General features: G+C 40.9%; 1 protein-coding gene and 1 pseudogene across 1 annotated transcript in view; both read left to right on the forward strand.

The window, feature by feature from the left end:
• The window catches only part of RAI2 (retinoic acid induced 2), a 59457-nt gene that overhangs the window by 21874 nt on the left and 23578 nt on the right, over positions 1-14005 (forward strand). The window lies entirely within an intron of this gene.
• On the forward strand, positions 8226-8738 carry LOC107535663 (protein FAM209 pseudogene; annotated as a pseudogene).

The following is a 14005-nucleotide window of genomic DNA, read 5'->3' on the forward strand; positions in this document are numbered from 1 at the left end:
TGGCAACAAGACTTCTGTGCTAGCCATGGGAGCATGCTTGGATCAGTGTTTGGCAAACAAGAGGTGCTGGAGTTAGTGCCTTGGGTCAGCCTCCAACCAATGCTGCAATGAAATTAGGAGATAGACCCCAGCATTTTCCCCCACTCCACCCCAAGTCAAGGGGATAGCTCAGAGGTTAACTCCAAGAGGAAGTGATCTCTGCCCACAGCAGACACCTGTTCTTTAAAGCACCTTGGGCGGTCTGCCTACCCTTCCAGGCTCACATCCCCACCCCCACACCAGAGCAATCTGGGACCTCCTCCCACAAAACTATCTGCACTTGAGTCTTTGCCTGAAAGCCTGCTTTGACAGGGGGAAATCCTAAATGAAGCCATGCTCCTTCTTAAGAAAAAATGATCTCTGGGAAACTGAAAACACTAATTCAAAAGAATATATGCATGCCTATGTTCATTGCAGCATTGTTAACAATACCAAGATATGAAAGCAACTCAAGTGTCCATCAATAGATAAAAAAGGTGTGGTACATAATACAATAGAATATTACTTGGCAATAAAAAAGAAATCTTACTATTTGCAACAGCATGGATAGATCTAGAGGCTATTATGCTAAGTGATATAAGTCAGACAAAGACAAATACCATATGATTTCACTTATATTCGGAATCTAAAGAGCCAAAAAAAAAAAAAAAAAATGAACAAACAAAATAGAAACAGACTTATAGATACAGAGAACAGACTGATGGTTTCCAGAGGAATGGGGAGTTGGGGGAACTGGGTGAAAAAGGTGAAGATATGGAGAAGAACAAATTGGTAGTTACAGAATAGTCATGGGGATGTAAAGTACAGCATAGGAAATACAGTCAATAATGTTGTAATAACTATATATGGGGACAGGTGGGTACTTGAGATACCAGGGGAACCACTTTGTAAAGTATACAATTGTCTAACTGCTATGTGGTACACCTGAAACTAATACAAAATAACATTGAATGTAAATGGTAATTGAAAAATAAAATTTAAATAAATGCTCTCTGGTACATACATTAATTTTGTCTGAGAATTTTGCAAATTCCATGGCACCACTTGCATCACCCATTCAGTGTTCAGCCAAGCCACCACCAGGTAGCTTTGCTGTGGAGAAGTTTGAGATTAGTGGCTGACCCAAGGGAGGACAGTAATAAATAGTATTTAATTTTCAAGCTGCAGTGAAAGCAGACTGCCTCATCCCATTGCTCCCTCTCTGTCACTGTCGTTCCCAATACCGTGCACAGTGGATGTGACACTGCAAAAAGGTGTGTGTAAATGGAATCATTTAAAACACCCACTGGGTGGGGGATATGGGGGTGGCGAGTGGAATGGGGGTGGACATTGTTATTTAAAGGGATTCCAAACCATTCTGTAGCCCCAAGGAAAATGACTTATAAAATACAAAGCAAAAAAAGAAAAAACAAAAATTATATCTCTGCCATGATAGGTTTTCTCAAAAATTAAAACAACAAAATAAAATAAATAGTTCTTATTTGTTGAGAGCCCAAGACTCCTGAATGAATTTTTTTCTTTTGTTTTTGATTTTCCAAAGTGCAGTTGTAATGTAGGTGTGGACATATCTAAAAGAATTCTAAGATAAATCCTTTTAGGGAGAAAAATCATAATACACAAAGCAGTTTGTTCAGTTTCTTTATAATCTTTTCTTGAAAAGGTGTTTTTCCACATGACTTCAGAAAAGGAACAGAAGAGGAAGATGGAGTTTGGGGCCGAGAGCTATAATTCTATATAACATTGGATGATTTACGTATGAGTTTGTGGTTCCGGAGGAATAAGCATACAGACCTATCTCCATGGGGCTGGGGCAATCTGGAGACTTTAGGAAGAGCAGGTTGTCACACTGCACATACAGAAAACACTTCATCTGTGGAAGGACACAGTTGGAGTAGAGGTGTGTGAAGTGGGGATTTGAGGGCACAGATAAACTCACTCTAAGAGTTGGGCTGATGGAGGGGGAAGACATGTTCTGGGTTCTGAAGAACTCCCTATTTTCTGGTTCTCACCAACCCCTACATATTTAGAAGCACACAAGCTGGTTAAGTTACATTCTATTAACCTTTCCCCAGGGCTGTGTTTGCCTGAGTTGATCTGGCACAACACCAAACACATTTTCTAATCGTTTTGCTTCTTCACGGATTGCAGAATTAGAAGCTTCCCGTTTCTGGTAAAAGTAGGTCGGGGAAGTTCCTAACTCTGCTAGGCTGCTAATAGATTTCTGAATGGCAGCGTAAGGGTGCCTGGATGTGACATTTGATCAGAACAGTGGTGATCACTCACTGACAATTTTGAGTGTGAGTCACTTTCTTCTCCTACAGGAGCACATGTGGGTGAGGCCTCACAGATACAGGTGCTGGTGAAAAGTAAAGGAGGCATTGAACTATTCCTTTGAAAGTCAAGAAGTTCTTTTATCAGAGATGTATCTCTCCAGATCTCCTCTGCTTGTGGCTCTCTGTCATTTCCCTTTCCCATCACCACTTTCCTCCCTAAAGCAGCAGCACCAATCCTTTTCTGTAACTCCTATGGAATGGCCTTATGCATAGGATCCCACTCCATCCATCCTCCCTCCCCTCCTACAAGCTGTATTGGTGGAACCATCTCACCTCTCTAACCTGGCCTTCTCTCAACTTTCTTTTTTCTCTTCTTGGTGTTTCAGGCTCTTCCCATATTATTTCAGCTTTAGGATACTGTCAGACACACAGATCTTATAGAAAATGAAACTGTGGAGACTTAAAGTAGTTAAGCCTTTAGGTTGCCCCCAGGAAAAATGTAATTTAAATCAAATTATTAAGACCTAAATGTTGTGAAATTCACCAACTGGGCATTGCTACTGTCAAATAATTTAGATAGGGCAAGCTGTGGGTGTCTCTCTTAATTGCTTTTTCTCCTTTTTTCTTTTATTTTTCACATGAACAATTTTTGTTTAAGCCCCTTCTTTCTTCTAGCTCCAGAAAATGGCAATCATAACCCTGTCCAATGAAAACATATTGCCAGTGTGTATTCATTTTTTGATTTGAAAAATGACAACAGTGTGATTTCTTTGAAGTCTCATACTTACCCAGAAGTACCCCACCATTTGCTGCTTTAGAATACAGAATTTCCTAGAGGAGGAGGAAAAAATAAATCAACATAAAATGATGTAATAAAATCCTCTTAAATAACAACCAGGTAGTAAATTAACATATACACGACCTTTGAAATAATCATGTAGAGGTAAGTTGAATCCAGCAAACAGCTGGTTGAGTGCCTGCCCTTGACTAATAGGCTGAGAGACACAGCTGCTGTAAATATATTTGAGAGTGAGTCTTAAATGCAGAAAGCTGTCTTTTATTAAAAAAAAAGAAAAAATCAGATTCTTAGTTTGACAAACCCTGATTTCATTGAGATTGATAGTGTTGTGTTGCCTTTGTCGAGCATACATTTACAAATGAGATTGAACGACCACCCCACTCTGTTGCCTTTAATTTAATCTGACAGCCAAAGCAGGTAGGGAGAAGAATGTACTTACAGAGGAGGTAAGAAAGCTTCCTAGGGGTTACATGACAGGGCTTGCTGGATCATGTGACACTATCTCCTCCATTGCTTTTGTATTTTTGTTGTTTGGTTTCGTTTTAGTTTTTTAATTGACATATAAAGTATGTTAAGTGAGCCTACCTTAAGTGTACACCTTTTTTTTAATCAAATTATAAGAGAAAGTTTATTTAGAAAATTACAGAGGTAGTAAAAGTCAGCCAGCTCTGCTACCTAGGCTCAGGAAACAAGTTACAGAAGCAAAAGAAGGGCCCTTGCAGCTTAGGAGAAGGAAAGGTAAAGGTAATGTGCCTGGGGAGAAGAAGAGAGGGGGAAGGGAAAGGCATGGGCGTGTTCCTGAGAGGGAGAGTCAAATGTACAACTTAATACGTTTGCCATTACGTAGATTCATATAGCCACAATCCAAATCCAGATATAGACCACTTCCATCCCTGCAAAGAGTTCACTTCCCAATCAATATAACACCCCTCTCCTGCCCTCAAGGTAACCACTATCTGGCCTTCTAACAGTTTTTGAAAATCATCACCTGTTTTTGAACTTTATATAAAGTCCTTTGGTGTCTGTTTTCTTTCACTCAATGTGAAACTCATCAAGGTTGCATGTCTCAGTAATTCATTCTGTTATTGCTCTGTAATATTTCATTATGAGAATATAGCACAGTTTATGTATTAGTGATGGACATTTGGGTTGTTTCCGGTTTCCCCCTTGCCTTCATTTTTAACTTATATTTCTAGATAGTCTATAGAAGAGCATCGGAGAAATAAGCAGGAATGGTGTGCCCCTGGGTGAACTTATTCCAAACTGGTGGCTAAATCCATTCACCATCACATAAGCAAGCGTGCCATATCCTGAAGGACAGGATTGTGTTGTGGGAAAGAGGTGGCTTCATTACCTCACCTCCTTTGACCCTGAGCTAGATGAAAGGGAGGTGAGCTGGGCCTTGGCCAGTCATATCAAGATAGCTTAGCAAAGAGATTGGAAGGTGGGTCTCAGGTTGGGTTTGAAGGCAGCTAGGAGAGGAGCCATTTCTCACTTGGAGTGCCCATGTACCTGGCACCATGCCCACCTTTGAGTAGACTCAGGGACGCAGCTTAAATTGGGGCATCATTCCTGATCATTCTGACACCTTCCCATTTTCTGAATCTGGGAAATAAACTATTATTATCTCTCATAAAGAAGCTGATCAGGCAGTACAGCTAAGGTAGACATTTGTCATTGGGCAGAAATGGGGCACAAAGAGTTGTCATCTTAGAAGGTTGCCCCCTTCTTTCAGCTGATGGGTAAGGTGAGCAGCTGTACATATAGGTTTGGCAGAGTTGGGAACTCCTAGGAGGAGTGGGTCTGCAAGCTGGAAACAGAGAGCATAAGCCATTTAACAATCCTGGTTTGCCTGGGACTGTTGCCAGTTGAGCACAGAAAGTCTGAGGTCCTGGAAGCCCCCAGTCCAGGAGAGTTGGTCACCCTAAAAGAGGGACATCTTTTCACTCATTTAGTTAACAAATATTATTGAACTTACACATCATGCACCTTGCAAGGTTTGGGGGATAGAGTGGTAATCAACAAAGCACAAATGATCCCTCTCCCCTTCCAGAGTACTTCTTCTAGAGAGAAAGGTGGAGTTTAAAGAAGTGATTACAATCCAGTGCAATGCTTGCTTTGATAAAGATAAGGCAGTGAGTGCTTTAACTGGGAAAATACCAAAGGCTATGAAGTAGGTGGGGAAGACAATCCACTTTGTCTCCTTAGCATATCCACAAAGTTCTAGAGCTGCTCAGAAAAGCAGTTTACAGCAAACTCTGATGCACCAAAAATTGGCTGTGGAACAGAGTGTGGACATGGAGATGATAAGGAAGTACACAGATTTAGGTCTATTGATGTAATCCATTGTGCTGCTTAGATCCCCAGTCCTGCCTCCTACTCAGAGAGCACCTATTAGGGTGGTTTGAAGCATCCAGTTGTGGGGTGAGCAGGAGGTCTTCATCTTGGAGTTGTCCATGCCCATGAATTCACATTGATAAGCATGCCTTGGCAAACCTTCTGCATGTTTTAGGGTCATGTAGATAAAATGTGGTGGGGGAGGCAGAGCTAATGTACTGGGGTTAATAATGTAGTATGTTGAGAGATTGCAAGATGGTGACGGATTGAGTGGAAACTACACTGACTCTCTCCCAGGACCAAACTGGAATTACAACTAAAATATAGACAAAAACATCCTGAATAATCAACTGCAACTGAGGACTAGCTGGAGAGCACTCTCATAACAAAGGATGAAAAGTGGAGACCAAATAGAGTCTGTGCTTGGAAAAGCAGACCTTGGTATGCATCTTGGTCCTGTCCAAACACACCCAGTCCCAGCAGAGGGAACGACAAGCTGCAGAATGCTGAAAACGTCAAACAGGATACCCAAGGCCAGTCACAAACATTGTCTGACATTGGCCTGCACCTGAGAAAATCCAGAAGACTGGGAGTCCTAGTAGATCCACTTAATACATAGAAACAAATCCAAACAGGCAGCCAAAATGGGGAGACAAAAAACAAACAAACAAACAAAAAACCAAGCCACAAATGAAAGAACAAAAGAATTATCCAGAAGAAGAGCTAAATGAAATGGAGATAAGCAATCTATCAGATATAGAGGTCAGAAAACTGATCATAAGGATGCTCAACAGCATGAGAAAACAAATGGAAACTATGAAGGAATTAAGAATGACATAGTAGAAATAAGAAAAAACATTGGAAGGAATAAACAGTAGATTAGGGGAAGCTGAGGATTGGCTCAGCAAATTAGAAGACAGGGAAGAAAAACACTCAATCAGAGATCCAAAAACAAGAAAAAAATTAAAAAACAAGAGGACAGTTTAAGGGAGCTGTGGGACAACATGAAACATAACAATATTCGCATCATAGGAAAACTAGAAGATGTAGAAAGTAAGCAAAGGCTAGAGAACCTGTTTGAAGTTTCTAGACCTAAATCTGTGGCAGAAAACTTCCTTAACCTGGTAAAGGGAAAAGTCACACAAATTCAGGAGGCACAGAGAGTCCCAAGCAAAAAGAACTCAAAGAGGCCCACGCCCAGACACATCATAATTAAAATGCCAAAAATTCAAGAGAAAGAGAATCCTAAAAGCAGCAAGAGAATAGCAATCTGTTACGTACAAAGGAGCTTCCATAAGGCTGTCAGCTGATTTCTCATCAGAAACTCTACAGACCAAAAGGAAATGGCATGAAGTATTCAAGGTAATGCAAAACAAGGATCTGAAAGCAAGACTACCCAATCCAGCAAGGCTATCATCCAAATAGATGGTGAAATAAAGAGCTTCCCAGACAAAAAAGCCTAAATGAGTTTATCACCACCAAACCAGCATTGTAAGAAATGTTAAAGGGACTGCTGTAATAAGAAGTTGAAATAGAGAGAACGAGAAACATAAGCATAAAGAAATAAAATGGTAATAGATAAGTACCTGTCAACAATAACCTTAAATATAAATGGATTAAGTGCTCCAATCCAAGGACATAGGGTAGCTGAATGGATTAGAAAACAAGACCCAGATATATGCTGTCTACAAGAGACCCACCTCAGAACAAAAGACTTACACAGGCTGAAAATAAAAACACCTTCTGGAGGACGTTAAAGGAGAGATTGACAGCAATACAATCATAGTAGGGGACTTTTAACACCCCATTGACTTTACTGGATAGATCTTCCAGACAAAAAATCAACAAGGAAACAGTGATTCTAAATGACACACTAGATCAGATGGATTTAACTGACATTTACAGAACATTCCACTCCAAAGCTACAGAATATGCATTCTCCTCAAGTGCACATGGAACATTCTCAAAGATAGGCCACATGTTAGGACAGAAAACAAGTCTCTACATGTTCAAGAATAATGAAATCATATCAAGCATCCTTTTGGACATTTATACCGTGGAATACTATGCAGCAGTAAAAAAGAAGCCTGCCTTATCCTTTGAGACAGCATGGTGGGACCTGGAGAGTATTATGCTAAGTGAAATAAGCCAGTATTATGCTAAGAGAAAGGCAAGTACCACATGATCTTACTCATATATGGAATCTAATGAACAAAATAAACTTATGAACAAAATAGATCCAGAGACACAGAAGCATGGAACAGTCTGAGGAATGTCAGAGGGAATGCAGAGGTGGGTGGGTAGAGATTATCCTAAGAATTTACATGCATATATGCATAACCTATGGACCCAGACAATAGTGTGGTGAAGGCCTGGGGGGAGGGGTGCAGCATAGAGGGTATCAATGGGGGAAAAGGGGAACATTTGTAATACTTTCAACAATAAAGAGAAATTTTTAAAAAGAATAAAAACAAATAATTGCAGGCCTGGCCAACAGGGCACCAGGAAGGTCAGAAAGACTAGCAAGGACATGGAAATCCATCATCCCGTCTTCTCTTTTTTATTGCCTGCTGGAAATGTCTCCATCTCCCTTTAAGTCCTCCTCCTGGAGCACTGTCAGCCTCACTCTCCTCCCCCTGCCATCATCACAATGGCCAGAGCCACTCCTGGCTCGGGCGTCTGTGACATCAATGATGACTCGACCTCGGCACTCAGTCTCAAAGCGCGAGGGCAGACAGAACCTCCATGAGCAGTTTCCTCCGCCATCTCTGCTCACCATGTGGACTGTGAAATGGATCGTGTTCTTGCCTGTGTGCCTATCGTGTGTGTATGCCTTTTTGTTTTCTTCTCTGAGAGAAAACGTGAAAGAATCCCCGAGAAAGGTGCCTTGCGGAGGGCACTTCCGGATTAGGCAGAATCTACCGGAGCACGCCCAAAGCTGGCTAGCCAGCAAATGGCTCTGGTTCCTGTTTGGTGTTGTGGTGTATGTGATTCTGAAGTTTCGAAGAAACCGTGAGAAGAGTAAGGAAAAGAATCCTCCTGGCCTTCGAGGTTCTTCTGTTCCTGCTCCACTGAAGAAAAACCAGTGTGCTTCCCCCAGCAAAGACTATGCTTTCAATACCTTAAACCAACTCGAGATGGACCTCGTGCAGTTTGTGTCCAAGGTGCGGAATCTGAAAATCGCCATGGCAACTGGCAGTAACAACAAGGCGCAGGCCTTCGAGATGCCTTCAGACCCACAGAACAATGTTACAATATATGAAATATGGGGCGACGAAGAATACGAATAAATGGGTTTCTGTGTCAAAGTAAGACAGGAAAAGTCAAGGGTTGACACACCATATGTAAACTAATAAAATTCTTCTGAAGAAACTCGAATTTGAATTTTTTTTCCCCTTCTTTTGTTAAACTTGAAAAAATAAATATGAGACCAGTGGCAATAATAATAATAATATTAATAATAATAAAAATAATGCAGTATGTTTGTAAATGGCTCTAAGAGCAAGACGTCGTGCCGGCCGCGCGTGGCTCAGCGGTTGAGCGTAGACCTAGGATCCAGGCGACCGGGGTTCGATTCCCGATCAGGGCACATGCCGCATCAGTGATATTTCTGTCGCTCTCCTTTCCTGTCTCTGAGATCAATAAAGATATATTTAAAAAAAAGCAAAAAGTTGTGCTGCAACAGAATAGTGTGTAGTCCTAAAATATCTAAAACTAATGGACATGTGTTCTTGTCCAAGAGGGTCAGTTATTGTTGGTTAAAAGAAAAACCCTTTTAATGCATTACAAATATATGGCAACTGTTGTAACATATGAAAGGTTAGCCCATGCAGTTTCTTTTATCCATCCATCCATCCATCCATCCATCCATCCATCCATCCATCCATGCCACAGATACCTATTGGCATATATTCCCTTGGATATTTCACTTTCCACCCAGCCATCACACAGATCCCACAAAACAAAACAAATTCCCCCCAATTTAAAGCCCTTATCGCCATGGGATGGCCCCAACATTTAGTACAGTGTTGAAGACAGCCAAGTAGTATGGGTCTTGAATTTTAGAATCTCTTTCTTGCACAGTCACACACTGCTTAACGACAGGGATACATAATGAAAAATGGGTCATTAGGTGATTTCATCATGGTGTGAACATCATAGGGTGCACTTACACAAACATACACGGTGTATAGCCTACTACACACTTAGGCTATGTGCTACAGTCTATTGCTCCTAGGCTACAAACCTGTACAGCATGTTACTGTACTAAATACTGTAAGCAACTGTAACACAGTGGTGTTTGTGTTATACATTGTGCTATGACATCACTAGGAGATAGGAAGTTTTCAGCTGCCTTATAATCTTATGGCACCTCCCCATATAGGTAGTCCATGGTTGTCCAAAATATCATTAATGTGGCCATTACTGTATTTTTCAGCCTAGAGGGTATTGTGTTTCTATTAGGGGTGTTCTTCTATTGATGTCTATAGAAAAAATAAGGATGGAAGATTTTTCTAGACAAGAGTTTTCATCATGTGTTACAAACAGCGCACATACATTGGGTTACTTTTCTTTGTTTATTTTTTTGTTTCTTCTTTCCCTACCTGTGCCACTGTACAATTAAAACAGAGATCAGCCCGGCCAGGCATGGCTCAGCGGTTGAGCGTTGACCTAGGATCCAGGTGATCGGGGTTCGATTCCCAGTCAGGGCTCAATCAATGGCTCTCTCATCATTGATATTTCTATGCCTTTCTCTCTCCCTCTCTTTTCCTCTCTCTGAAATCAATATAGATATATTTAAAAAAATAAATAAATAAAACAGAGATCAGCCTGGGCAACCATGGCTCAGCAGTTGAGCATTGACCTAGGATCCAGGAGATCACGGTTCAATTCCCAGTCAGGGCACATGCCTGAGTTGCGGGCTCTATCCCCAGTCGGGGGCATACAGGAGGCAGCCAATCAATGACTCTCTCATCATTGATGTTTCTCTCTCTCTCTTTCCCTCTCCGTTCCTCTTTCTGAAATCAATAAAGATATATATATATTTTAAAACAAAACAAAAAAACAGAGATCACTTTGCATAGATTCAGTGACATAGAAGCATGGAAGAGACTGACAAATCTCAGAGGGAAGGTGGGGGTTGGTGGGTGGGTGGGGAGAGATTAACCAAAAAATTTATATGCAAGCATGCATAACCCGTGGACACAGACAATAGTGTGGTGAAGGCCTGGGGCAGGGAGTGTGTGAGGGGTGGAAGGGATCAATGGGGAAAAAAGGGAACATCTGTAATATTTTCAACAATAAAGATAAATTTTTAAAAATTTACATAAACTGAAAAAAAATACAAAAAGATGAAGACAGAATTTAGTCTCTTGATTAGTTAACATTACTCAATAAAAGCTTGAAATACAAAAAATAATAATAATAAAGTATCTGATTATCTAACAACTATGCTGTACACTTGAAACTAACACAAAATAATATTGAATGTCAACTGTAATTGAAAAATAAAATAAAATAACAAATTCTTCCAAACCATTATTTTTCTATCACATGAGAAGCAACATACCACCCACCTGCTCTGAGTACTGACCCTGTGGAGGTTCCAATTATCATGCAGCTCTTTCCAGTCTAGATTGTGAAAGTTTAAGGAAGGACGATGATACCCTCCCCTAGATCACTCTGAGCTTTCTTTTGCAAGGAAGCAATAACGGAGACTTAGCCATGAGGAACGAAGTGCCTCTTCTCTTTTACAGTTTGACGATGCCTTCCTTTGTAGCTTGTTCAGCATGCTTGTCCTGATTTATGATTTTTTACCATCTGCTTTTTTTGTTGTTGCTTTGTATTGTTTTAAATATGTTCAAGGCCATCTTTGAGTCTTTTCCTAAAAAAATACAAATTTAAAAAGTAAATCATGTGAGTGTCATTTGAAGGTTAGGGATGAAAGCAAAGTTTAAATAAGACTGGGATCTTCCCTGTGAAGTTCAGTAGCTAAAAATAAAATTCTTTTTTACTTTGTTGATTACGTAATAGATCATGTTTTCAAATGTGAACGCTATGGAATGTCTGAGAATTCTTGTTTGGGTTTTCATAAACGGAGGTGCCAGACTTCTATCAAATAGTTTGCATTTACTCAGCTAGTGATTGAGCACCTACTGGGTGCTAGCCACTGTTGTGAATTACTTTGTGATGTTGATGAGTTTTAACCTGAGGACAGGATTTGCTTTTCACTTGGTCTAACCTTAGTTTTCATTCTTTTAAACCAGGTTACACTTTCTAAAGAAAACTTTGGGAGAAGGGAGTAAGAGAGAGTCTTTGTAAGAGGAAAGGGTGGAGTTGTGCGTGGGCAGTCTTTGTTTTAAAAAGAGAAGGTACATGAAGGGATTAAGCACACATAAACACACACACACAAAAACCCTCTTAGATACAGACAACATGGTGATTACTAGAGGGAAAGGAGGGAGGGGTAGAGGGAGGTAGAAGAGAGTATAGGGAGCATAAATGGTGATGGAAGGAGACTTGACTTGGGTGGTGAACACACAATACAATATACAGATGATGTGTAATAGAATTGTATACTTGAAACCTATATAATTTCATTGATCACCCTAATAAATTCAATAAAAATTAAAAAAGAGAAGGTACTCTGGGTGCTGTGTGCTGCCTGTGTTCTGGGAAGTCATGAAATCTCAGTGACCTGGATAGCTGTTTAAACCATGTTCTTATTAAAACCAGCAGTGCTGGCTTTCCCAGACAAAGAAATTCTGAAACAATTTTGGAAATACATTCACAAGAGTGGAATTCACAAATGGAACTGTACAGCCATTCGCTGCACTGTTTAGACATAAAGTTGGATGAGCAAAGGAGGGTTTTACAAGTATGGATGCAAAGCTCTTAAATGAACTAGCTTAATTGGTAGTAATGATGTAGAGCATTTGCTGGGAGGAAAACAAATGCCATATCTAAAAACCTTCTCTTAGATATTACAGCAAAGGCAGCTTCAAACAATGCTTGGGAAACATCTTGGTTAAGGATCTTGGGAGAGATTTAAGGATCATGGGTTAGTGCCCGGTACTTGGTAAATTGCTCCACACAATTTAGAAACCTCTTCAAGAGGTCCCTAAATCCAATCTGGCTGCTTTTAGAATCACTTCGGGGGAGTTTGGAACCTGCAGGGTCCTGGACCCCATCAGATGTATTGGGTTAGGCTTTTGGAGGTCTGACAGAGACTCTGCATACTCAGAGATTTTTAAAATATGTTTTTATTGATTTGAGAGAGAGAGGAAGGGAGAGGGAGAGAGAGAAACATCAACATCAGATTGGCTGTCTCCTGCCCCCGCCCCCCCAGCTGGGGATTGGACCCACAACAGCCCTGGCATGTGCCCTGACCGGGAATCAAACTGGTGACCTCTTGGTGCATCAGTCAATGCTCAACCACTGAGCCATGCTGGCTGGGCCTAGAGGATTTTGATGATTAACTCAGTTTGAGAACTGCTGGCCTGGTCCATTTCTCTGGACTGGATCTTACCCATGCCATCCCAGACAATTTTTTGTCACACAAATGACCATGAAATAGCATCTTGCCATAGACTCTAGATTATACGTTTTTTTATTAGCTGAAGCCCAATTTTGAAATCCAATCAACTATATGATTCCTTCAAATGCCTTCAAATCAGGTCACATGCAGTGCTTCTCAACATTTATTTTTGTTTGTTATTATTCTACTGAGTGCTCTGGACATCTAACTGCTCTTGGGTTTGTAGGCTAGAAACATAAATAGCTTTTGGGTCCCTTTTGGATCCTGGTATCAGATGATTAAAAGGATAAATAGCGATAAAAAAATAAAAGGATGGACATCAGGGAGTGAGCAAACAAAAATTTAACAAGCCACTACTTTTACCCACATACAGTGTGAGGCCCATTTACAACCTCCCCCACTGACCCTAACAACATCTTTATGGGGATGTTTCGAACTCCATTTCACAAGTGGGAGAGGTGAGGTGATGATCCCAGGTCACAGAGCTCAGGCCTTCAGAATTTATCACGTCACCTGGTTCTGCTCCACTCTCTTCTACCCTAAGTCTGATCCTGAGTTTTCTTCTTATGATCTGTAAAGGGCATTTTAAAATTTCTTGGGCTCTGCTCTGGGGTCCAGCTTGGAGATCTGGTCCAGCCACAGCTTGGTTTGTCAAGGTCCATTTGCTTCTACAGAGACCTCTATAATCTATTTTAAGGAACACCACCATTCTGTTCTGATCTGGCATGTTTGAGAGCAATCAAAGGTAGGATCATTTATTTCTGAATTGCATACACATAGGTTTCCCTTAACTCTAGAATGTAATTAAGAAAAAGGGCTCGTGGAATACCAAATTCCAAGCCAAGAGTCTTAAGAAGCTGCCAAAGGAAGTGGGTATTAGCAGCCTCTGCTGTGTGCCATGTGGGCCAAGGGCTGCTTGCTCTTAGCTTCTCGGCAGGAGGGAGTGGCTTTGGTGCCAGGAGACAAGCAGAGAGGCAGACAAGCAGGAAGGCTTCTGCCCTTCAGATTTTGTAGTGGTGA

Source organism: Miniopterus natalensis, chromosome X (assembly GCF_054644295.1).
Source record: "Miniopterus natalensis isolate mMinNat1 chromosome X, mMinNat1.hap1, whole genome shotgun sequence".
In the NCBI taxonomy this organism is placed as follows: domain Eukaryota; kingdom Metazoa; phylum Chordata; class Mammalia; order Chiroptera; family Miniopteridae; genus Miniopterus; species Miniopterus natalensis.